Consider the following 26,151-nt stretch of genomic DNA (forward strand, 5'->3'; position numbering starts at 1 on the left):
GCCTACCTGAAGCTCTGGACAGACTGAGGTCCAGGTGTAGGAAATGGCCCGCGGGGAGGGAAGACTAAGTCTGTCTCTGCCAGGAAGTCCAGGCCCAGGAAGTTGTAGGGTGGAGTCTTGGTATTCTCCCAGTATGGGCGGGACTGGAGGAAGCCACCAACCAAAGAAGTACTGGGCTTGTGGGTATTTGTCTCTCTCCCCGCCCCTGAGAGTCTGGGAAAGGCGGACACGTGGTGCCTTCAGGCTCTGGGGCCTAGGACCTTTGTGGTAGCAGAGTCAGTGCAGAGAACCAGAAAATACCAGGTTGCTTATAGAAGGATGCCATGTGCTTGCTGGAGGTCTCAGGTGCAACCAAATTGCTTGCAGCTAGGAGGACCTTGAAGAGAAATGGAACCAGCCCGCCAAACCAAGAAGGGTTAGCACTTTTGCTAGGAGAGCTGACCAGGCACAAACAGATTAGAACCAAAATCGAGTGAAGAGGATTGAAGATGAACCCACATTTTAAAAGTTCTTGTCTGCTGGAGGTGGCATTACCTGTGACTTCGCTTCACTTCTCCATACATGGCTGTTATAGCAGGTACATTGTAAAGGAGCATGATTGTTTCTAGAAATGCAAAAACAGGTGGCAAGATTTTAAAACCTGTCATTATTCTGAAGAATACTTAATGAGATTTGAAAAGCATTCAAGTTACAAATGAGGAAAACTTGTTTTAGCATTCAAAGTACAAGAGAATTTGAACATATTCTTAAAGTATATATTATTTGTGCAAAGTGAAGATATAAGAATGTATGGCAAGGATATTTTTAAGTGGCTATTTATTGTGATTGAAGTACCATTTACTTTCTACTTTATAATTTCTTAAAATCTAAACGGTGCCAGCAGTGGGTGTAACTTTTGTAATTTCTTGAAATAGAAAGGTCTTCTAGAGTAAGATAGAAAAAAAATCCAAGCACTCAAAAATATACATTGTTTTCATGTATGCAAATGGTATAAGGTAGTGTTGAAGACTTTGTGCAAAACTATATCCAGTTTGCATTCAATTATCTTTAAAGAGAAGAATAGTCCATGCTCCCAGAGGTTGAATAAAAATAAATAAATAAAGAGAAGTAAATATATATATATAAAATAGGTGCAACCATTTTTTTTCTCTCTATGCCTGTAACTAGGTAACTTGGACCTATCTATCGAATGCATATACATATATATGCATAATGCATATACATATATATGCATAATGCATATACATATATATTATGCATATATATGTATAATCATGGTCAGTGTTAGAGTGAGTATGCGTTTCAACTTTACAGATTTTACATAAAATTTTAAGATAAAATTTTGGTATAAGTTTTGAAAAATATAAACAAAAGAAACCCTAATGTTCTGAGGCATAAGCACGTAGTGCCTGTTCCAATGTTAGTGTGTGTATATATATATACACACACATTTATAGTCAGCATAGTAATGATTAGGTGAGGCAGGTATCAAAATTAAGATACTTGAGTGGTGGTATTATAGGTATTACGTCCTGTGTATAAATTTTTTAAAAATTGAGAACCTAATATTCTTTAATGAATTAGTCAATCAAGAAGCTCATTGCAAATGCTTTATTATCTAAAATCCAGGTCTTGCAAATATTTCATGACAATTTCAGTTACCCAGGAACCAACAGTGAAAAGTTTGCATCTAAAACATGATGCATATATAAATTTAATTTAAATATAAATTTATTGTAGTGTATTACCATAAATACAGACCTGTGTGTGTGTTGAAGTAATGGGAGTAAATATGCAAAAGGCTATTAGTGTTTAATACAAGATTTTATGACAGTGCTTTTGTTCTTGATCAGCACATAGTTATTTTCTAAATTCTTTACAAGCACCATGTCTTAATTACTTATGAGAAAACACCATAAGACTGATTCCTAAGGCTTAAGCAGTGGCACACACATACATAATAAAGTCATAGGAAGCCATTAAAAGTCAAATAATGATGTGCGTGGGAACTTGCTTGTGTTCTAATGTTGAATGATGGAACCGTAAGACAAAATCATGTTCCTTTCTACTGGAATTTTGTAAGTTTGGAGTGTGTGTGTCACCTGAAGAGGGACATTGTATAGAATTCAGCCTTGAGATCTATCTGGACCCTCCTATTAGGGTTCTAACATGGCTGCTCCCAACTCAATACACAAGACCTAGTGCCCAGGTCAGAAAATGGAGGACTCACAGGGAACCTGGCAGTGAAACAAGTCACATGGCCTGGTGCCTAGATTTGCTCTTCTCCAGGCTGTTATTTCCATTATTTTCTTCACTTTCTTAGCCCTAGGTCCCTAAAGAATTTCCCACTGAAGCAGATAACTTAGGAAAATGTTGGGGATCAAGGTTGAATGAAGAAGAGCAGACCTACAAAGCAAGGTAGAGTGGAAATGGGATTCTTTACACAAAGTATGGCTGATGAAACTGGGTGGTATAGGCTTCAGTCTGAGTTTAGAGGGAAACCAGGAGCAAAAGTGAATTCGAATGAGCAGATTTCCCCCAGACAGGGCCAATAGCAAGGCAGCTTTGTTTCCTGTCTCCTTTGTCTTGGTGGCTTTTTCAGACTGAATGGGTGAGAAGAGAAGGGCTTTGGGGATGGGGTGCGCAGGCAGGGCTAATCAGCTTTTCCAGAACAATACTGCCATCAAGAGGATGTAGTTTGACAAAACATAAACCCAAAGTTGTTAGAGTTCCCCCAAGTTTTAGCAACTGAGAAATGTTGGGCCTTTTGTGAGGTTGAGTGGACCCTAGTCCTAAGTACGTCCCCTTCACTTTAAATCTGAAGGCTTCCAGGAGCTCTGGACAAAGGCAGGATCCCGGGGGAGAAGCTGATAAGTGGAGGGTCAGGGGAAGGACTGAGGGGACAGCTGCTAGGCAGGTGGAGTATAGAAAGTATTGGGGCTTAGATATCTACCCAGTGAGGGTGGGGCTAAAACAGATGGCTCGGATCCTATCTGGGGGGACTTCTGGCCACATATCCTCTGGCCGTGCCCCTTGAACAATGAGGTAGGGGGATGGCACAAAGTGTCAGCAATGTTAGGGTACAGATGAAACATCCCATTCCAGATGATGTCTAACAGCAGCCAGCGTGATTTCTAGGGGTCTCAAGGATACCTAAAAGTCTGGTGCCCCTATTGCTTAGAGCAAGGAAGACCTGAGGAGAAGGTAGTGTGTGTCACTTGGGCAAGCCAATAAATCATTGAACATCAACAGGAGTGCAGATATACACAACCAGCAGACCTGGAAGTATTTTCTGAAACCAGGAGGTAACAGCTATGGTGGCTTTGCAGCACTTTTTCTAGGGCCCAATGTGAAAGCTTCCCTATTTAGAGAGACATACTCTTAGCTCTATTAAGGGAACAGAAATGAGTTCTTTAGCTGTTGGCCTTCCCCTGAGGAAGATGAGGCCATTGAGACTTGGGACCTAACTGTTCATTCAGATTAGCAAATATTGTTCTTTGTGCCTGCTTCTTAGCCTTTTTCTAATGAAGATTCCTTGTAAGGCCTCTAAGGACACCCTCCTTTGGAAAGCTGAGCACATCAGGACCCTCAGGACACTTGCCCATAGCATAGCAAGAAAAGGCAAACAGTTCTTAAGATTGACTGCACATGAGAGTTTTCTTGTGTATCAATGATGGATTCAGTGACTGAACACTTACAGAAGAGGAAGAAATGTTATTCTCGGGTACTGCTGTAATATATGGTCACCATCTGAATTCTACCTGCCCAGGGTGGAGCTATAACATCTATTAGGAAGTTTTTAGCAACTACTACAAAGACCATAGGGTCCCTGGGGAAATGACTCTCCTACTATTCATGTCTTGGTCTAGCTGTCCTTGAGGATGTTATAGGTTGACATGAGCCAAGAAGGGTTGGAAAACATTTGAGAAAGCATGTCTCAATGGTCTCAAATACCCTATGAAAGTGTAAGGTGACCTCTGACCTTTTCAGCCTACTTCAGCTAAGCAGGTGACTGAGAGAAACCCTGCATCAGATGGGTTAGGCTGCCAGCTGTTGAGTCATAGTTTGACTTGACCATATGTTAGACTAGGAAAGCCAGATGTATGGAGTCAGTGCACCATATCTGAACTTACAATTGTGAGTGACAGAGAGGTAGCCCCAGCCGTAGAATTCCTCAGGGTCAGGAATTTTGTATTCCCACACATTTTGGTTTACATTAAGAGACTATCTGGTCAGAGAGTGGATAAAGGCCTAAAGCAGCAGCACCTTGCTGAGTTCCAGGAATTCAAACATGACACTGTGACCAGTAATGGGAGATTATAACTATCGCCAACTCTCAATACCGCTCAATCATTGACACTCATCTCAGATCAAAAGCTGTTTCAAAATGAAGTTAAAAAGAAAACCACTCAGCAGGAAAGATGGCAAAGGAATAAGGCACCTCTATTATCACAGAGTCTCAAATTCACCAGTACAGAAGTAAATTGCAGTTCACTGTATTCTTCCATTATGCCCTTAAATCTTCATCATAACCCCTAGCAAGCCTTTGAAAAGGAATCCATTGATGTCAATGTTTGTGTAATGATTTGTAGAATTGGACAAGCTCCTACCAAGTGAGAAGCACTGTTAATTGGTTCACCTCTTTGAAGGTCAATTGGCCAAATCATTTAACCTTTCACATGAGCATACCCTTTGTCCAGAGACTACCTCTTGAAAGTGATCGCACAGCCAAACTCCCACAGGAAAGTAGAAAGGAGAGGACAAAGAGGATAGCTGAGATTTCTTTTGCAAGGATGGCGGTGGGGAGGGGGCAAAACATCCATTGTCCAAGTTCAACTACAGTGAAGTTCAGCTATAGTAGGTAGTCTTTTTAAGCCTTTGGAAAGATTGAAATCCATTCGCCAAGTCCTCAATAGGGGAGGTGACCACACCTCGGATTTAGGCAAGAAAATGCAAAATGTTGTAACGGGATCAAACCATTCTGATTGGCTAACAACAAGGAAATTGAAAAGAAAAATGAAGTTTTTCTGTCTCTCTTAATTACATACATTATTAATTCAAGTTGGACACATAAACATATTGGTTCAGAAAAGTAAATAGGCAGAAAGGAAGTTATCTGGAAAGTTCCCCAGTCAAGCAGCTAACGGTGTGTAATTTTCTACAGTGATGTTTCTAATGACTTGCCTTCACGTTTTAACTTACACTTGTCCAAAGCCTTGAAATGTTGAAAATGAGAAAAGCTTACATTTGCAAGTTTTTTAAAAATTCAAGAAACCAGCACCATCTCAATATATAATTAGGAAAAGAACATATTACAAGATGTATTTTTCTTTAAAACATACACACACACTTCTACACACATGCAAGATTTAAAAGCTCTATTCTGAATTCTATTTCCAAATTTTACTTAACAGAAAATCCAGCTTTCTGAAGCACATTTAATGACATATGATGAGACTTATGTGATGTGAGACCTGAGAAAACTATGATAGAAAGAAGCAACTCAAGCTGCAAGGATATTCCTCATGTATCATGCAAGGATATTCCTCATGTATCATGTAAGTAAAAACTCACCAAATCCTGACAACCTGTCCACATGTGCCCACAATGTACAATTATATATTAAAAAGAGCAGAATGCAATATAACAAACATCAATGGAATATCAATTAAACTTCTTAAGAATATCATTTCTTTACTGCTATATATTTGTTCCACTTACTGATTTTTTCCCAGATGCATATGATTCTTACCGTTTGATCAATAGTAAAAGAATGCTATGAGATTTAGCCATAAAAAACTATCTTGTTCCTCAAGAAAAGTTAATGCTATTGGAGAGTACTCATGGTCTAGAGTTGAGTTGAGAATTCAGGGCGCTAAATTCTAGTGGGACCAATGAGGATGGATTTGAAGAAAAGAAATGGAAAAGTGTGTGTGTGTGTGTGTGTGTGTGTGTGTGTGTGTGTGTGTCTAGCATTGTGCTGAGGAATGTGGGGAGTATATTCATGAGATATAGACTAAATTTATTTCATTAAATAGCATCAGTTGTTATTGAACAGTTATATATCATTTTTTAATGTTTAAACCAATATTCTCATCAAGCTGCTAATAGTGGATGCCTCAAAAAAGTGAGATTTGTGATAAAGTGTTTCCATTTGTTCTTCATATATTGCGTATTCTAAGAGATTTTTCAAGAAGCTGATGATATATTTGTAATTTGAGAGTCAACCCAGAACAAATATGTGCAAAAGAAATTATTGGTGAAAACTTGATTTGTTGGCTATTTGAAACCTAATATATTTATATATTAGGCAAGAATATGCAAAATGTTGTTTTTGCATACACTGATCACAGAAAACAGGTGTATTCAGGACACCCATATTTTAAAAATCCTTATCCGCGTCCGTAGGCATTACCTGTGGCCTCACTGCACTTCTTTGTACAAGGCTAATGTGTCTGGTTATTTTGTAAACATGTATGCTTAATTTTAGGAAATGCAAAAATTTAAGAAGCAACCTTAAAAATATTGCCTATTCCAAGGAGTAGTTAATGATGTTTCCAAATACCTCAAACTGTCTTAAGTGAGAAAAGCATGTCTGACATACAAGGTAACTGGGATTTTAGGTTAAAAAATATACATTATATGTGGATAGGGAAGATATGAGAATGTATGGCAAAGACATTTTAAAAGTCATTTCTTCTAGTTTTCATTGAGATACCATTTATTTTTGGCTTTGTAATTTCTCAAAATATGAGCAGATTTCCAACAGCAGATGTTACCTTTATAATTCCTTCGAAGAGAAACCTCCTTGTAGAATAAAGTATAAAGAAATTTCCGGCTAGGGAAAATAGATGTTGATATACGGAAACATGCAATTTATGTAAGTTGCTGCAGAAGACTTTGTAGAAAACTATGCCCAGTATAAGTCAAGTTATAATTAAGGTGAAATAAATGTGCATATATATGTATAGCAATATTATGTGTTTTTTATATATAGCAATATTATATGTTATATATGCCATATTTAAACTATATAATAAATGGAGCAATAAGAAACATTTTTGTTTGTTTGTTTTTTGAGACGAAGTCTCGTTCTGTAGCCCAGGCTGGAGTGCAGCGGCGTGATCTCAGATCACCCCAACTTCCGCCTCCAGGTTCAAGTGATTCTTCTGCCTCAGCCTCCAGAGTAGCTGGGATTACAGGTGGGCGCCACTGCATCCAGCTAATTTTTTGTATTTTTAGTACAGACGGGATTTCACCATGTTGGCCAGGCTGGTCTTGAACTCCCAACCTCAGGTAATCCGCCCGCCTCGGCCTCCCAAAGCTCTAGGATTACAGGCGTGAGCCACCGCGCCCAGCCAAGAAACATTTTTCTGCAATGCTTTGATTACTAAATATGAAGACAAAAATTTTATATAATGTGGCCAAACTGTCTTAGAATCAGGAGTGGCAATCTCCTAGGCAAACCATCATGTACAAACAACCAATTTTAATATAAATTTATTGTCACATATGAACATAAATATAAAACTCTGTGTGTATTGAAAGGAGTAGGAGGACATGATCTAAAAAATTATCAGTGGTCTTAATCAGTTTTATGATAGTGCTTTACTCTTTATCAGTGCATGGTTATTTCTGAATCCTTGGCAAACATCATGTCTTAGTTATTAATGAGGAAGTGATTTTAAGGCTTATCTCTAAGAGATAAATGGTAAATACAGATACAAAGATAAATACACACACACACACACACACACACACACACACACACACCCCTACATACCCAGTGAAGTGGTAGGAAGCAATTGGAGACCATTTAATGGCATCGGAAAGTGTCTTCGAATGGTAAATGAAATCACAAGACAAAACTCTTGGAATGAGAGCCGTTTGGGCACTTCTCTTAAGACTCCAGCCAAATGGTTGCCAACAAGTCAACACGTAAGACTTAGATCTCTATCCTGAAAATATAGAATTCCTTGCGAGCCTTACAGATGGATGAGCCAGGCAAGGACATGTGGTTTGGTACTTAGAGATAACCTCCCGGCCTTGAGTTTCTAGCATTTTCTTTTTCTGCTTAGGCCTGGATTCTTGAGTCTTGAATCCAGAAGCAGAAGTTGGTAACTTGGGAAAATACTGGAGATGTAATGCTGAGTGAGCGAGAACACAACTGTGAAGGCTAAACCTATTGGAAATGTAGTTCTTAAAAAGAGAAGGCCTCAGTTTCGTTTCAAATGGAAACCAAAAGCAAAAGTACAGCAGCGTGATCAGATTGTCCCAAACTAGGCAAAAGTAAGGCTGCCATGTTTCCTGGCGTCCTTTTCTAGCTGGCGTTTTTTTGGACAGAAAGGGCGGGAGAAGGACTAAGGAGCAGTACGTGTTGGTATATCTGGAGCACTACTGCCATCGTGAGGAAATAGTTTTAAAATGCCGTACGCCACTACAGCGTCCGTCCCGTGAGGTCTTTCGGTTTAGAAACGTCGGTTCGGCGGAGAGATTGAACAGGCCCTAACCCTAAATTGGGTTTCCCTGACTTCTCTGAGTTATTCCGGGATCTCTGGGCAAAGACTTGATGCTAATATGACAAAGGTGATATCCAGGAGTAAAAGCCTATTGTTGGCGAGGCAGGACAGAGCCAACGGCTGCCAGAAGTCCGGGGCACAGGAAGTTGTTGAGTGGGGCTTCCATTGAGGATAACTTTCAGGGCCCAGTGAAGGGCTTGTGCCCATTGTCTCCTGTTCCTGTCCCTGCCCCTCAGAAGATGGTTCAGGTCAATTAACCTTGTTCTGGAGCCATAGAACCTGGGCTCCCTTTGATAGCAGCATCACAACTCATAAAATAGGCTAATTTGAGGAGATATAACAGCATTTGTGCTTGCTAGGGGATCTCATACACAGCAAAAGTCTGGACCCCATTGCCTTAGAGCAAGGAGAGAAATGAAGAAACATTGGGAGCCATCCTGCCAAGCCAAAAAAGGCCAATTCTCCTGCTTAGAGAGCAGAGGCATACACAAAGAGGCCAAAAAATGTTATGCTTATAGCCAAGGCCTGTCCCCTAATAGAGTTTTGCCATCATCTCAGATCTCTTGGTGGGGTTGGTGGGGAGGAAGAGAGGAGTGCTCATCTCTTTATTTGTTCTCCCAGAGGATGCTGAACTCCTTGAAGTCTAGTGATTCTCCTCATACATAACAATTGTTCTTCTCTGTTACTTCTTCATAAAAAGCTCCAGTTGAGGATACCTAGTAAGCCTGACAACTCATACTTCTTGCTCCCAAGTTGATGGAGAACGTCTAGAATTACTTGGGATTCATTGCATAATGGAGAAACATTCTGGCCCCCTCTTCTACTTTCCTCACTCAGTTAGCATTTGACCTCATAGAGTAGTTGAAGATGATTTTTTGTACGTGTGTTTGCGTATAAGCGTCCTGTGACTAAAAAATTTAAAACTTTCTTTTCTGTCGTATTTAAACCAGTGGCAAAATTGGTAAAGGAATTAAACAGGCAATTTACAAATGAAGAACTCCAGCTGTTTATTAAATAAATGAAAAGATACTCAATTTTACTACTGTTTATGACATTCTAATTATCTACACACATTGTGTTTATGTATGTATTGTGTTAGTTTATAAATATATGCACCAATATTTGCACATATTCCTATATCTATGCATACATGCCTGTTATATATATATTTATATGTACTATGTATATACGCATGCACATTAAGTTATATACAATTTTTACAAATATAGAGGTATATATAAAGACATGTATGTGTAAATGTGTGTGTGCACAATTAAAATAATTCTATTCACTTAAATATTATATTCAATTACATGTCAATTATTTCAGTTAAATATTAATTATAACTGATATAGTAAATAAATACAACTGAATTATATTAAGTTAAATATTAAATAATTCTATTCAGTTAAATGATTCTATTCAATTAAATATCCTATTTAATATTCTTTTATCCCCAAGACTTAGAACAGTGCCCAGAACTTGGCAGGAACTAGATAAATATTGGTTAAAGGAATGTATGATTTCCTCTACATATTGAGAGATCTGAGATGGTAAACACAAAAGTGCAAATAGTAGTAACTGTACTACCATATACTGTTTATGAATGGGTGCTCATGTCTTTTTTTAAAAAAACATTTTTCACGTTTTTTAAAAAAGGATGCTTTATAAAAGATAAGAAACATCTATTGTTTTAATATATTTAAAAATACAATTCAGATTATAAAGTATCATCAATAGTAAGAGTCTTTTTTTTTTTTCTTTTTTTGAGACAGAGTCTTGTTCTCTTGCCCAGGCTGGAGTGCAGTGGCGTGTCTTGGCCCACTGTAACCTCCGCCTCCTAGGTTCAAGCAATCCTCCCACCTCAGCTTCCAAAGTAGCTGGGATTACAGACATGTGCCACCGTGCCTGGCTAATTTTTTTTTTTTCTTTTCTTTTTTAGATGGAGTCTCGCTCCATCGCCAGGCTGGAGTGCAGTGGCGCAATCTCGGCTCACTGCAACCTCCACCTCCCGGGTTCAAGCGATTCTGCTGCCTCAGCCTCCAGAGTAGCTGGAACTACAGGCGTGTGCCACCACACCCAGCTAATTTTTGTATTTTTAGGAGAGACAGGGTTTCACCAAGTTGGCCAGGCTGGTTTCGAACTCCTGGCCTCAAATGATCCACCCGCCTTGGCCTCCCAAAGTGCTGGGGCATCAGACATAGGGGAAATTGGACACATTGGAGGAGGTCAGAAAATTTTGAGATAAATTTTGCGAGGAAAATTAAATTGATCAAAATCTGTAATATGAATGAGAGCCTTGAGAGATATTTTAGTCAACTTGTATATGTGTGTGTTTGAATGAACTTTGAGTACACAGACCATCAAATGAAATGACTAGTAAATTTTTCCAGGAGACAGAGACTAGGGGAAAGAAGTCCAGAAAAAGAAAAGCAAACACAATTTAGTACATGGATCATCTCAAGATATTTACATTGTTATAGTATTGTATGCATTAAATATTGACACAAGCAATTATAGCTACGTTGGGAGGATGGGAAGAAAGGAAGGATGTAAGTGAAGTACTAATAGTGGTATTAGTGAAGTGTAGTGAGGGCAAAGAAAGTAAAATATTCTTCTGGAAGGAAGAGTATATATTATGAATGTATGGGTTAATTTATAAATTGGTAATATGGGCATTCTATTTAGGGATATATAAGCAAGTAAAAACTTACTAGCTAAGAGTGTTAAAAGTGTTTCAATCTTCTGGGCACGGTGGCTCACGCCTGTAATCCCAGCACTTTGGGAGGCCAAGGCGAGCGGATCACGAGGTCAGAAGATCAAGACCATCCTGGCTAACATGGTGAAACTTCATCGCTACTAAAAATACAAAAAATTAGCCGGGCGTGGTGGCAGGTGCCTGTAGTCCCAGCTACTCAGGAGGCTGAGGCAGAAGAATGACGTGAATCTGGGAGGCGGAGCTTGCAGTGAGCTGAGATCGCGCCACTGCACTCCAGCCTGGGTGACAGAGTGAGACTCCATCTCAAAAAAAAAAAAAAAAAAAAAAAGTGTTTCAATCTCGGAGGAATGTCAGAGATGGCATAATGTTGTTTGTAAAGTATTGTACGAATAACTAACGTTGAAAAATGTGTTCATGTATAATTTTAACTTCAAATCTTTAAAAACTGTATCTATCTATCCATCCACTCATCCTTGTGGTATATAGGCAGAATTCTAAGATGATTCCATCTCCCTGTATAATTCCTTAAGTATGAGTGGGACCTGTGAATATGATAGATTATCACTCCTCTGATTCCTTTATATTATATGGCAAAAATGATAGGGTCTTAAAAGGGAGATTACCCTGGAACGGCCGGATCTAATCAGGACAGGGAAAGAGGGCCTGGTGGTCTGAGATCTTCTCTTTTGCTAGCCTCAAAGAAGTAAGCAATTGTGAGTTCTAAAGCTGCAACAAAATGAATTCTGCCAACAACCACATGACCTTCCAAGAGGATCTTGAGCCTCAGATGAGTCCCCAGCCCTAACCGACACCTTGATTGCAGCCTTGAGCTGAGGACCTACCTGAGCTATGCCCTGACTCCTGACTCACAGAAACTGAGATAAAAAAATGTATGCTGTTTTAAGCTATTAAGTTTGATGTAATTTGTTACATAGCAAGAGATAATGAATGCAATGCTTACACACGGGGAAGAAAAAAAAAAACCTAGTAGTATGGACTGAAAGTTTGTGTCACCGCAAAATTCGTATGTGGAAGCCTTAACCCACAGTGCGATGGTATTTGGAAATGAGACTTTTGGGAGGTAGTTAGGTTTAGATGAGGTCGTAAGGGTGGAGCCTGCATTATGATTAGTGCCCCTATAAGGAGATGAAGGGATGGAGCTTTCTCTCTTTGCCTTGTGAGTACATTACAGGAAGGTATCCATCTACACCTGGAAGAGGACCCTAGCCGGGAACTGAATTGGCTCCCACCATGATCTTTGACTTCCCAGCCTCTAGAACTGTGAGAAATACATTTATTTTGTTTAAAAATCTATGATTTTTTTATGGCAGCCCTCCTTGACTAAAACATCTAGAATAAACTATGGAGAAATATTAAAACTGGTTTCCTCTAAGAAAATAATGTAGGAGATTCAGTTTATAAACTTTAAAGAACATATATTGACTATTGTTTTGTTAAGGGAAATAAAATAGTAAAATGCAAACCTGTGAATTCAGTGTAATGACATAAGTGAAAAAGGAGTGTGTGTGTGTGTGTGTGTGTGTGTCCGTTTGGACTTCCACATTTAGCATTGTAAGAAATGTATTGATAATTACAAAGACAAATTGGTCACATGACAGATGTACTGAATTTTAAAAATAGATACACCAAAGTGCAAAGAAAAGTTACATCTGAAGACTTGTTTTAGATAAGAACTCATCTTTTTGTTTAATACATTTTTTTCATTAAGAGTTTCCTAAGAACAGGTCAGGCCCAGTGGTTCATGCCTGTAAATCCGGCACTTTGGGAGGCTGAGGTAGGAGGATCACTTGAGGTCAGGAGTTCAAGACCAGCCTGGCCAACATGGTAAAACCCCATCTCTACTAAAAATACAAAAATTAGTCAGGCATAGTGGCAGGTTCCTGTAGTCACAGCTACTTGGGAGGCTGAAGCATGAGAATCGCTTGAACCCAGGAAGTGGAGGCTGCAGTGAGCCGAGATTGTGCCACTGCACTGCAGCCTAGGAGATAAAGTGAGAGACTCTGTCTCAAAAATAAATAAATAAATAAATAAATAAATAAATAAATGTAAAGGTACATTTGGTATGTCATATATGACATGTCAAACCAATGAGAGCTATATAGGCCATAAGAAAATAATCTCAGGAATTTGGCCAAATAACAGCCTTCCACCAAACAGAAAGATTAGTGTCTCCTACAAAATGGAGGGAGATTCCCTGGTAACCTAGAAAACTATGTCAAGGACCATAATACCAGATGACTAGAGATGACGTTCTCCAAGCCTGGAACTTACGGCGTTTTCTTCTCCCATTTCATTCTGGAATCCTGAGTCTTGTTCAACTTTAAGAATTCAACTTAATAAATTGAGAAAATGCTGAAGAACTAATGTTCAGTGAAGAAGAGCTGAACTGTGAAGCCAAAGATCTGGTGGAAATTTAATGCCGGAAAAGGGAAGATGCCTCACCAGGGCTGGATGGTTAAGGACTCGTTTTGATTTAAGATGGAAATAGAAAGCAAAAGCACAGTGACGTGAACAAGTTTCCTCAAACTGGGCAAGAATTGAAACAGTTTTGTTTCCTTGTGCCTTTGTCTTTTGTTGGCGTTTTTTCACACTGGATGGGCGGGAGAAGAGGCCCTGGGGACAGTTGACATTTCTGGAGCACTACTGCCATCGTGAGGAAATCAGTTGATGAAAATCCAAGTCATGAACAATTCCTCCCAAAAAACTAGTATGTCGAGGAAGGTTGGACCTGTGGGGAAGTTGGAAAGGCTTCTGGCCTCAAGCGTGATGTCCTTGCCTTCATCTCTCAGGCCTTCTAGGATCTGTGGACAAAGGCATGATACAGTTGTAGAAGCGGCCAGAACTGACCAAGGGGCAGGCAGGAAATTCATGCACAGGAAGTCCTGGAGGTGGAGCTTTTGTGTCCTCCCAGTACAGGAAGAACTAGAAGAAGCAGTTAACTGCTAAGTGTAGGGCTTCTGATCATTTGCCTCCTGCTCCTGCTCCTGCTCCTTGTTGTAGAGGCAGACAGTCTGGGACACAGTCCTCTAGCACACTGGGGCCTGGGATATGAGCCCCATTTGGCAGTAGTGTGGGAGCTCAGAGTGCAGGGGGGAAATTCTCACTATTTATTGTAGAGCATATATTGAAGAATGCATTCAAAGTTGAGAGGCAATAGATAATTGACAAGAAGGGTGAATAACTCTCAGGAGTGTCTTGGAGACATGTGGCAAAGCATCCCTCAATGATCCCAGATGTCTTGTGAAGGTGAAAGTTCATTGCTGATCTTCTGACATTATCTCAGTTAAAACAGACTGAAAGAGAAGACCTGAACTAGATGGGCTAGCATGCCTGCCTTGGAGCTGCTTTTTGACTAGGTCCTATGTTTGAAGTAGGGTAGACAAATGTGAGGAGACAGAATTGCGGATGACACTAACAGTGGCCTCAGCTCAGGAATTCCTCAGGCTCAAGAATGTTGTATTCACCTCACCTGGCTATACTTAATACAGGCTAACAGGACTGATTGCAGATGGAAACAATTTCATTGTTTCAGGCATAATAAAAATAACAGCAAAAACAGGAAACCACAAGCAATTATTTGTCCGTGTTTACTGCCTTTCAACCATTGGCATCCATTACAGATCATTAGCTATTCCAAGATGAAAAGTTAAAGAGAAACAATTCAGCAAGGAAAGAGAAAAGGAACCAGGCACAAACTTCCCAGAAGAAAAAGACCACGGAACAAGAAACCAGCCCCCGATATTTCACGTAGCTTCTTTTCTATTTCCCTAAGTGTTGGCCGGTCTGAGAAATAAAGGGAAAGGGTATAAAAGAGAGAAATTTTAAAGCTGGGTGTCCGGGGGAGATATCACATGTCAGTAGGTTCCATGATGCCCACCAAGCCGCAAAACCAGCAAGCTTTTATTAGTGATTTTCAAAAGGGGAGGGAGTGTACGAATAGGGTGTGGGTCACAGAGATCACATGCTTCACAAGGGAATAAAATATCGCAAAGCAAATGGAGGCAGGGCGAGATCACAGGATGGAGCGAAATTAAAATTGCTAATGAAGTTTCTGGCATGCATTGTCATGATAACATCTTATCAGGAGACACGGTTTGAGCGCAGACAACCAGTCTGACCAAAACTTATTAGGCGGGAATTTCCTCATCCTAATAAGCCTGGGAGTGCTACAGGAGAACGGGGCTTATTTCATCCCTTATCTACAACCATAAAAGACAGACGTTCCCAAAGCGGCCATTTTAGAGACCTCCCCTTGGGAACGCATTCTCTTTCTTAGAGATGTTCCTTGCTGAGAAAAAGAATTCAGTGATATTTCTCCTATTTGCTTTTGAAAGAAGAGAAATATGTTCCACCTGACTCTTAGGCTCTGTTCCACCTCGCTCTTAGGCAGCCAGACCTAATGGTTATCTCCCTTGTTCCCTGAACATCGCTGTTATCCTGTTCTTTTTTCAAGGTGCCCAGATTTCATATTGTTTAAACAATTTGTGCAGTTAACACAATCATCACAGGGTCCTGAGGCAACATTCATCCTCAGCTTATGAAGATGATGGTATTAAGAGATTAAAGACAGGCATAGGAAATCACAAGAGTATTGACTGGGGAAGTGATAAATGTCCATGAAATCTTAACAATTTATGTTCAGAGATTGCAGTAAAGACAGGTGTAAGAAATTATAAAAGTATTAATTTGGGGAACTAATAAATGTCCATGAAATCTTCACAATTTGTGTTCTTCCGACATGACTTCAGCCGGTCCCTCTGTTTGGGATCCCTGACTTCCCACAACAGCAGAGGTTCTCAAATTCACCAATACTCAAGTAAATTACAATTTGACAAAGTCTCAAACATTCCTCACCTCTTCAAAATATCCCTGAGCAAGCTACTGAACATGAAACCACTGAAAACACCTACTTTGTGTGAACATTTGTAGAATCGGACAAGTTCCCATGAGGTGGGAAGCATTGTCAATTGGTTTTACAATTTGGTGGGCAATATGTGTGCATCACTTAACCTTTCACATGAGCACACTCTTTCTCCAGAGTCAAGGTCACATTCCCATAGGAGACAGGAGTATAGAGATGAGTAGGTTCATTCAGCTTTCCTTTGCAACGTCAGACAGTGGGGAGGAGCAAAGGGTCTATTCTCTAGTAGATCGACTCCACATGTTTCAGCTGTACCAGGTGGTCCTCTTAAGTTCTTGGAAAAGAATGAATTCCATGCTCAGTGTCCACATGAGTAAAGATATTCCACCTCTTTGATTAGGGGTTAAAGCAAATTATTGACTCTTTGGGATCAAACCATCCTAGTTTACTAATATAAGAAAACAGGCCAGATGTGGTGGCTCACACCTGTAATCCCAGCACTTTGAAAGGCCGGGGCGGGTGGATCATGAGGTCAGGAGATAGAGACCATCCTGGCTAACATGGTGAAACCCCGTCTCTACTAAAAATACAAAAAAATAACTGGGCGTGGTGGTGGGCGCCTGTAGTCCCAGCTACTCAGGCGGCTGAGGCAGAAGAATGGCGTGAACCAGGGAGGCGGAGCTTGCAGTGAGCCAAGATAGTGCCACTGCACTCCAGCCTGGGCGACCGAGCAAGACTCCGTCTCAAAAAGAAAAAAAAAGAAAGAAAAACAATAAAGTCTATCTCTCTCTGCTTATTCCATGTGTGACTACTGACCTAAGTTGAGTGCATATATATGAATTCTAAAGAATGAATTTGCAGAGCCTTCTAACGAACATACTCATTGTGTCTACCTTCCTGGAGTAATTATTTTAAGGCCATGCCCTCAAGTATTAACGTTATACATGTCTCCATGTTTGAAATAGTAACAAGCAAGGTTTACATTCGAAATCAAGAAACAAAGGTAGGCTGGGGCGGTGGCTCACGCCTGTAATCCCAGCACTTTGGGAGGCCGAGGCGGGTGGATCACGAGGTCAGGAGATCGAGACCATCCTGACTAACATGGTGAAACTCCGTCTCTACTGAAAATACAAAAAATTAGCTGGGTGTGGTGGCAGGCACCTGTATCCCAGCTACTCGGGAGGCTGAGGGGGAAGAATCGCGTGAACCCGGGAGGCGGAGCTTGCAGTGAGCCGAGATCGCGCCACTGCACTGTGGCCTGGGTGATAGAGTGAGACTGTCTAAAAAAAGAAAGAAAGAAAGAAAGAAAGGTATACCCTTCAGGTTTTAAAATAGCCTTCAGTGTAAGAATCAGTTTCTCTGAAAATTATACATTGCTCTGTTTACATATGGAAATAAAAAGACCACTTTTTATAGTGAAGAAAACAAAAATCTTTGGGCAAATTTGTAAGTAACACAAAATCCAATAATCCGAAGGATATTTAGTGACCCATGAGGTGGCCTTATAATAAAAAGGAAAAGTATGATAAAAGGAAAAATTTCAAAACCCAAGGAGATTTGCAAACTATGTGGAAGCCTAAAGTCATACCAACAAACCCATGAGTGTTCACATATACATGTACTCACGCAAATATTCAAATGGAATAGATTTAGAAGAGAGCAGAAGAAAGAAGATCAAAATACTCATGCTTGTTTTCATGGACTGCTCAGCATTTTCTCAAAAGGATCATGTACAGAGATCGTCTCTGGTATGAAAGTGTGGCACTAAAGAGGCAAGTTTTCTGGGGCTCCTGATGTACTCAGCTCTCTGAAGAAGGATATCTTGTCAGGCCTACAAGGAATCTTCATCAGAAAAAGGCTAAGGAACAGGCACAGAGAACAATACTTGCTAATCTTAATGAACAGTTAGATCCTGAGCCTTAAAGGCCTCATCTTTGTTAGAAGAAAGCTAAAGAACCCATTTCTGTCCCATTAAGAGAACTGAAATGAGAGCGGATCCCTCCACGTGGGTATGCCTTCACACTGGACCCTAGACAAAATGCTGCAAAGCCACTATAGCTGTTACCTCCTGGGCACAGAGAACACTTCCAGGCCTTCTGGTTGTGTATATCTGCACTCCTATTGATGTTCTGGAATTTATTGACTTGGCACAGTGACACATGCTCCTTTTCCTCAGATCCCTTTTGCTCTAGGCAACAGAGGCACCAGACTTTTGGTGTCCCTGAGACCTCCAGCGGCTGTTAGATGCCACCTCAAATGAGATTCATTTTCCCCTCCCCACATTCTAACGTTGCTGACATTGGGGCCCATACTCCAGAGTACAGGGATATCTTGTGCCAGCCCAACTATCTCATGGTCTAAGGGGCAGGGCCAGAAGATCAATGCCCAGAAGCTGTGTGTAGACTAATTTTTCTATAGTCCTGCCCACAGTGAGAAGAAACCAAACCCTGCATCAGTCCTGGCACCTTACTCAGCAGCTTCTTCATTGAGATTTTGCCTTTGTCCAGACTGAGCTCCTGGAAAGCCTAAGAGTTGAAGTTGAGAAGGCCCATCTTGGGGTCAGGCCCTATTGAATCTTTGAATTTGCTAAATCTTTCTTAACTGCTAGATGGGAGGGAAGTTCAAACCCAAAGCTTTTCCTTTTGTCAAACTACTTCCTCGCGATGGCAGTATGAGCTCAGGAAAGCCAACTAACCCTGCCCCCAGGCCCTCTTCTCCCGCCCATTCCATCTGAAAAAAATCACCACTAAAAGGCAAAGCTACCAGGAAATATGGTTGCCTTGTGTCTTACCCAGTTTGAAGAAACTTGCTCACATTGCTGCACTTTTGCTTTTGGTTTCTATATACAATCAAACTGAAGCCTAAAACCACACACTCTCATCAGGCATCTTTTCTTTTCAGTAATTCAGTTTCCTCTACCACAGCTTCACAGATCTCATCAGTCACCATTAGATATGTACGATTTTCCCTATTTTCAAGTTTTCTGATACAAGGTTCAAGTCCCAAGGAGTCCGTGCATGAGGAAAAGAAATTGCTGGAACTCCAAAGCTTGGACGAGGCCATCTGTCTCCATCAGACGTTGTGGTCTTTGACCTGGCTCATTTCCCAAGCTCTTATGGTGTACTCCATTTTCTGGCTCACATAGTTTAGAAAGTAACCAAAATGGCATCCTTCTTTTTAAATGTCTTTCCAGATGGAGAACTCACTAATAAATATTTCAGTTGCTCAAACTTAATGTTCAAAATAAATACTAATATTTAGCTGTTATAATTTAAGGACATTAGAGTTAAGCTCTTCCATAGGTTTTGAACTAATATGTTAAAACAACATTATCAATTTTATCATATGACCTTTTCTTACACTTTTACATTTTTATGCCTCATATGTATTTATGTTTTAATTTGCACATAGATGATGCTTTGAATGAATAAAGAAACAACACATTTTAAATAATTAATTGGGCACTTAGGTAGAGAATATACATTGTGCATCCTTCTTAGATAATTATATAATTTATTGTCCAAGTTGGACAACTGTGTGAACTGTGACTTCCTAAGGCAAACTGAAAGGAATGTTCACCCTGTTTATAATTCCACAGTCTTCAGACAAACAGTGATCACATCTTTATGCTTTATTTACCTAAATACATTTTTTTTTTCTTTTTTTGAAACAGAGCCTTGCTCTGTCACCCAGGCTAGAGAGCAGTGACACAATCTCAGCTCACTGCAACCTCTGCTTCCTGGATTCAAGCGATTCTCCTGCCTCAGCCTCCCGAGTAGCTGGGATTACAGGCGTGCACCACCACGACCAGCTAATTTTTATATTTTTAGTAGAGACGGGGTTTCGCCATGCTGGCCAGGCTGGTCTCAAACTCCTGACCTCAGGTGATTGGCCCGCCTTGGCCTCCCAAAGTGCTGGGATTACAGGTGTGAGCCAGTGCGCCTGGCCAATAAATTTTAATTTGTATATACATATACACGCTTGCAAAAATTGGGCATTGTCCTGCATATTTTTTCTTTTATACTTTTTCTCTTGGCTATATTATGAGCATTTTGACAGTTGGACTTTAGTTATCCAAAAGTACGATTTAAAAATATGAAAATAGCTATTTATTTATAAGAAATAGAAATATTTTAAATTAAGAGAAATAGACTCTTTCAATACAGAATATTTAGAAAATATGGAATTCAGATAAGTGAACACAAAATGACCTATCATATTACTATAATCTGTATGTATTTTTTCTTTAAACACAAATTGCATAATAGTGTATATTGGATGTTTTTCCCTGATATTTCTATTTTCTCCTCTTTAATCCACTCTTCATTTTTCTCTACTTCTCTGTGTTTCAAATGGCTAATCTGTATGGACTATGTAATCTGGCTGTCTTGCTCTACAGGTCCTGGTTACATTCTCCTATAAAGGGTTCTGGCAGGATTGCAGGGGTAGGTTAGGTATTTATTTAATCAGATCTATGGGTTTGACTCCATCCTTTAGCCAAATACCACTATCTTAACAGTATCCTGGAGGAGTAATGGAAATATTTGGCAAACAGCCATAACGAATACCCATATACCCATAAATATAGTTAAACAATGTCAGCGTTTTTTAAAATTATAACATTGGAACCTGAATGTGACTGTGTATTTCTACATTCCCAACTCTAATTTATCTTTTTCTTCTGAGCCAAGGGAGTCCTTGGGCCTGTAGGTAGCTGAGGATAAGTGGGGCCTTTATGGGAATTTCTCCCTTGGGCTGCTCGGCAGGCTGGAGTGCAGGGGCACTATCTTGGCTCACTGCAACCTCCGTCTCCTGGGTTCAAGCAATTCTTCTGCCTCAGCCTCCTGAGTAGCTGGGACTTTAAGCGCGCGACCCCAAGCCCAGCTAATTTTTGTATTTGTTTTAGTAGAGAAGGGGTTTCACCATGTTAGCCAGGATGATCTTGATCTCTTGACCTCGTGATCCTCCTGCCTCGGCCTCCCAAAGTGCTGGGATTACAGGTGGGAGCCACCGCTCCCGGCCAAAAATTTTAAAGCTTGCAATGAAAAGGAACAGACTGTGGGAGGGGCTTGACCTGAGAAACAGGTGGACTAATAATAACTGGAAGGTCAACTGAGTCAGACTTATTTTTGCCAGTTGTTCCCCTATGCCAAGAAAGAACACAAGATAGAACTGAATTTGTTACCTGAGTCCTCCCTGGACCTGAGACTTGCAGAATGCAAGAAAACCAATAAAAATTGGGAGGCTTCCTCAAAGTGCCTCAGAAGTGAGCTGACAGTTTGCCTAACCTAGATCTTAAGAATGTGAATTCCGAAGCCTGACTAATCCGATTATAAAATTTGTTTCTAACTGTTCTTCTGTGACTTTGCCTAAAGTATTTAAACTTTCCTTGCGGTCGGGTACGGCGGCTCACGCCTGTAATCCCAGCACTTTGGGAGGCTGAGGCAGGCGGTCACAAGGTCAGGAGTTCGAGACCAGCCTGGCCAACATGGTGAAACCCCGTCTCTACTAAAAACACAAAAGAAAATTAGCTGGGCATGGTGGCAGGTGCCTGTAATCTCAGCTACTCAGGAGGCTAAGGAAGGAGAATTGCTTGAACCCAGGAGGCAGAGGTTGCAGTGAGCAGAGACCACACCATTGCACTCCAGCCTAGGCAACAGAGCGAGACTGCATTTCAAAAATAATAATAATAATAAAACTTTCTTTGCTATCTGTCCTCTTTAATTAAGTGGCTAGAATCATACTACTTACATTAGAAGGATGTCGTGAAGAATAAATATATAAATTTGTATTCAGTATTCAGATCCTTAGAATATTCCCTAATAACGTGGTTAAGTATTCGATATTTGTTAGCTATTGTCCTTGATGGTGGTATTCCAGTAGCTTACAGGAGTAAAGAACACTTTATTCTCTACCACTTGTGGAATTTCAGCTACTTTTTACTTAGTAACTCCAACAAAATAAATTGTAGGCCGGGTGCGGTGGCTCAAGCCTGTAATCCCAGCACTTTGGGAGGCCAAGACGGGTGGATCACGAGGTCAGGAGATTGAGACCATCCTGGCTAACACGGTGAAACCCCGTCTCTACTAAAAAATACAAAAAAATAGCTGGGCGAGGTGCCAGGTGCCTGTAGTCCCAGCTACTTGGGAGGCTGAGGCAGGAGAATGGGGTAAACCCGGGAGGCGGAGCTTGCAGTGAGCTGAGATCTGGCCACTGCATTCCAGCCTGGGGGACAGAGTGAGACTCCGTCTCAAAAAATAAATAAATAAATAAATAAATTGTAGCCCACTTAAGCGGCATAAGCAACCTTAGATGGCCCCCTAACAGCCTCTGAACAAGCCAACCTTTGACTCAGCAAATACAGTAGCTAGATGGAAAAATGACAACTTGAATTAAAAAAACAAATATGAAATTGTTAAAATTCAGATGCCTCCCAAAAGCGTTTATTTAGGAAAATGCTAAACCATTAGGAAAAGTTTTGAAAGGGAGGTCAATTGACATTGAATGAGAGGCTAGAACGATCAACTGCATAAAATATCTCAAAACAAAGGAAAAAATAAAGCAATGGGAAAAATAAGGAAAAGTTAATACCCTTAAAAATCTAAGGTTTTAACGTATTACTAAAAGATGTTACAATTGGGAAAAAACAGAATAAACAAGGCAAAATTTAAGGTAACAAGTAGAAGAAAACTTCCCACAATTGAAGAAGGCCCAGACTGTAGAGTCTCACTATGGTACAGAATGGAATAAAGATATGCACTAAGCATATGTTGGTAAAATACTAGAATTCTTAAAAAGTCACCTTGCTGGGCATGGTGGTTCACGCCTGTAATCCCAGCACTTTGGGAGGATGAGGCGGGCAGATCTCGAGGTCAGGAGATCAAGATCATCCTGGCTAATACAGTGAAACCCTGTCTCTACTAAAAATACAAAAAATTAGCCGGGCGTGGTGGCGGGCGCCTGTAATCCCAGCTACTTGGGAGGCTGAGGCAGGAGAATCGCTTGAACCTTGGAGGCAGAGGTGGCAGTGAGCCGAGATCTCGCCATTGCACTCCAGCCTGGGCGACAGAACAACACTCCGCCTCAAGAAAAAGAAAAAAAAAATCTAGCCAAGCGAATATTCCAGAAAAGAGAACTGAAGTGGATGAAGAAGGAGAAGCAGGAATAAAGACCTTGTACTCTATAAATGAAGAACATAAGCACTCTAAATCGTCATAATTGAGGGACTATACTGCAAAGGAAATAACACTAAGAGTACACAATAAAATATTAAAGAATTTTAACAAATCTTTTAAGTAGGAAAAATATAAAAGGATGAATTGGAATACATATGTTAATGGACACAACATCTTGGGTTAGTTTTGAGGAAGAAATCAAGTACCTTGACCTAAGAAATAGTGTGCTTTGAGGGACTTTGTTTCGGACAACATTAGAAAAATATGTGGCTGTTTGTAGACATGGAGAAATGAAGGTAACTATGAATGGAAATTAACAATTGGTAAAAAGATATAATCAGCAACTTAAACATCAAAAACAAGAACTGGAAAAAGAAATAATAAACATAAGGTAGGAAGGCAGGAATAAAGTTAAATGTTTTCTTCATTAGAGTAAATGTGAGTGGACACAATTATCTCCTCAAAAGACAGAAGTCATTATATCGGGCTAAAATACAAAACACAAAACAGCAACAAAAAGAACCCTATGCAGTACTTTTAAAAATTAAGTCACTTAAAGCCAAGAATTATAGGAAGTTTTGAAAATTAAGGTTGGGGCAAACAAGTATCACACAAAACGAAAGTAGCAGTACCAATATTAATATCAGACAAATGCGCTTTGAAGTTAAAAGCACTAAAACGTAAAAGCCGGGCGAGGTGGCTCACGCCTTAATCCCAGCACGTTGAGAGGCCAAGACGGGTGGATCACGAGGTCAGGAGATGGAGACCATCCTGGCTAACACGGTGGAACCCCGTCTCTACTAAAAATACAAAAAATTAGCCAGGCGTGGTGGCGGGCACCTGTAGTCCCAGCTACTCGGGAGGCTGAGGCTGAGAATGGCGTGAACCCAGGAGGCAGAGCTTGCAGTGAGCTGAGATTGCGCCACTGCACTCCAGCCTGGGTGACAGAGCGAGACTGTCTCAAAAAAAAAAAAAAAAGCACTACAACAAGGACATTTTGCAATGATAAATTGAGTAGCATTGAACCAATAAACCAATTGTAGTAGAACTGATACCTTTATGATACTGCATTTTCCTATGTTTGATCATGGTGTCTGCATTTATCTCAATCTTCTTTACCATTACTTAGTAATTTTTTTTTTTTTTTTTTTCTTTTTTTGCGACAGAGTTTCGCTCTTGTTGCCCAGGCTGGAGTGCAATGCCATGATCTCGACTCACCGCACCTTCCACCTCCCAGGTTCAAGCGATTCTCCTGCCTCACCCTCCCGAGTAGCTGAGATTACAGGTGTACGCCACCAGGCCCAGCTAATTTTGTATTTTTAGTAGAGATGTGATTTCTCCATGTTGGTCAGGCTGGTCTCGAACTCCCTACCTCAGGTGATCCGCCCGCCTAGGCCTCCCAAAGTGCTGGGATTACAGGAATGAGCCACCACGCCTGGCCCACTTAGCAATTTTACATTTTCAAATGAAAAGTCTTACACATCTTTTATTCCTAGTTAATTCACTTTGGTTTGTTTTTTCGAGATGGAGTTTCATTCTTGTTGCCCCAGCGCAATGGCATGATCTCCACCTCCCGGATTCAAGTGATTTTCCTGCCTCAGCCTCCCAAGTAACTGGGATAACAGATGCCTGCCACCACACCTGGCCAATTTTTTTGAATTTTTAGTAGAGATGGGGTTTCACCATGTTGAGCAGGCTGGTCTTGAACTCCTGACCTCAGGTGATCCACCCTCCTCGGCCTCTCAAAGTGCTGGGATTACAGGCGTGAGCCACCGAGCCCAGCCTATCCCTAGTTAATTTATAGTGACTGGTGCTGTTGCACATGGTGTCTTCTTTAAATTTATGTTTTCTAATGTCCTTTGCTATATAGAAATACAGTTTACTTTTATATATTGATCTTATGCCCAGTTTGATGTATTCTCTTATTTTATACCTGTATAGAATTATATAATATATATGACATTTTACTTTTCTTTTTTTCTAATCCTGTTTTCATTTCATTTTTCTTTTTTCATTGTGTTCAGTACTCTATTTGGTAGAATTGCTCTAATTGAGTAGCCTTTTATTATTCATGGCTGTGAAAGGAAGTCTTTAGCTGTTTTCCCATTAAGCATTATGTTAGATGTAGGTTTTTGTAGCTATCTCTACTAGATTGAATGTGAAAATGTCCTAAATTGTCCTCCTAGGGTAAATGTGAATTTTCAGTTTCTTTTCCAGGAAAAAGGTGGACTCTAAATCTGGGCTGTCTTTGTGACTGGATTTAGTTAATAAAATTCTGAAGTCATGGTGTGTCAGCTCTGAGTTTCACAAGACTTGTGCGCTTCCATTTTCCCTTGCGAACCTGCTGCCAGTGTATGAATATGCTCAGGCTGGCCTGTTGCAGGATGGGGAGGAAAGACCAGCAGTCTCTATGGTGAATTTACCCCCAAACATGTAAGAGATAGCATTAGCAAAGCTGCCAACCTGACCTAGTGATGATGCCAGATGCTTGAGAATCCAGGCAAGACCATGATAACAACACAGTATATTTGTAGATTTTTTTTTTTCTTTTTTTGAGACAGAGTCTCATTCTGTCACCCAGGCTGGAGTGCAGTAGCATGATCTTGGCTCACTGCAATCTCTGCCTCCCGGTTTCAAGCAATTCTCCTGCCTCAGCCTCCCGAGTAGCTGGGACTACGGGGGCATGCCACCATGCCTGGCTAATTTTTGTAATTTTAGTAGAGACGGGGTTTCACCACATTGGCCAGGCTGGTCTCGAACTCCTGATCTCAGGTGATCCGCCTACCTCAGCCTCCCAAAGTGCTGGGATTACAGGCGTGAGCCACAGCACCTGGTCTTTCTTGTAACTTTTTGAGC

At 40.5% G+C, this 26,151-nt stretch overlaps 1 long non-coding RNA gene across 3 annotated transcripts in view; it reads left to right on the forward strand.

The window, feature by feature from the left end:
• The first annotated feature begins 201 nt into the window (after positions 1–201).
• Positions 202–26,151, forward strand: part of LOC103232570 (uncharacterized) — a 113,277-nt gene continuing 87,327 nt past the window's right edge. For 2 of the 3 annotated variants that reach the window (XR_497196.3, XR_005237505.2), the window contains exons 1-2: positions 202–577; positions 5,415–5,558. This is a non-coding gene — a long non-coding RNA (uncharacterized lncRNA). Of the gene's footprint in view, positions 578–2,323; positions 2,419–5,414; positions 5,559–26,151 lie in introns of all 3 variants that reach the window. The other variant, XR_012091908.1, reaches the window with a different exon arrangement.

This window comes from Chlorocebus sabaeus, chromosome X (genome assembly GCF_047675955.1).
Source record: "Chlorocebus sabaeus isolate Y175 chromosome X, mChlSab1.0.hap1, whole genome shotgun sequence".
Taxonomy (NCBI): Eukaryota; Metazoa; Chordata; class Mammalia; order Primates; family Cercopithecidae; genus Chlorocebus; species Chlorocebus sabaeus.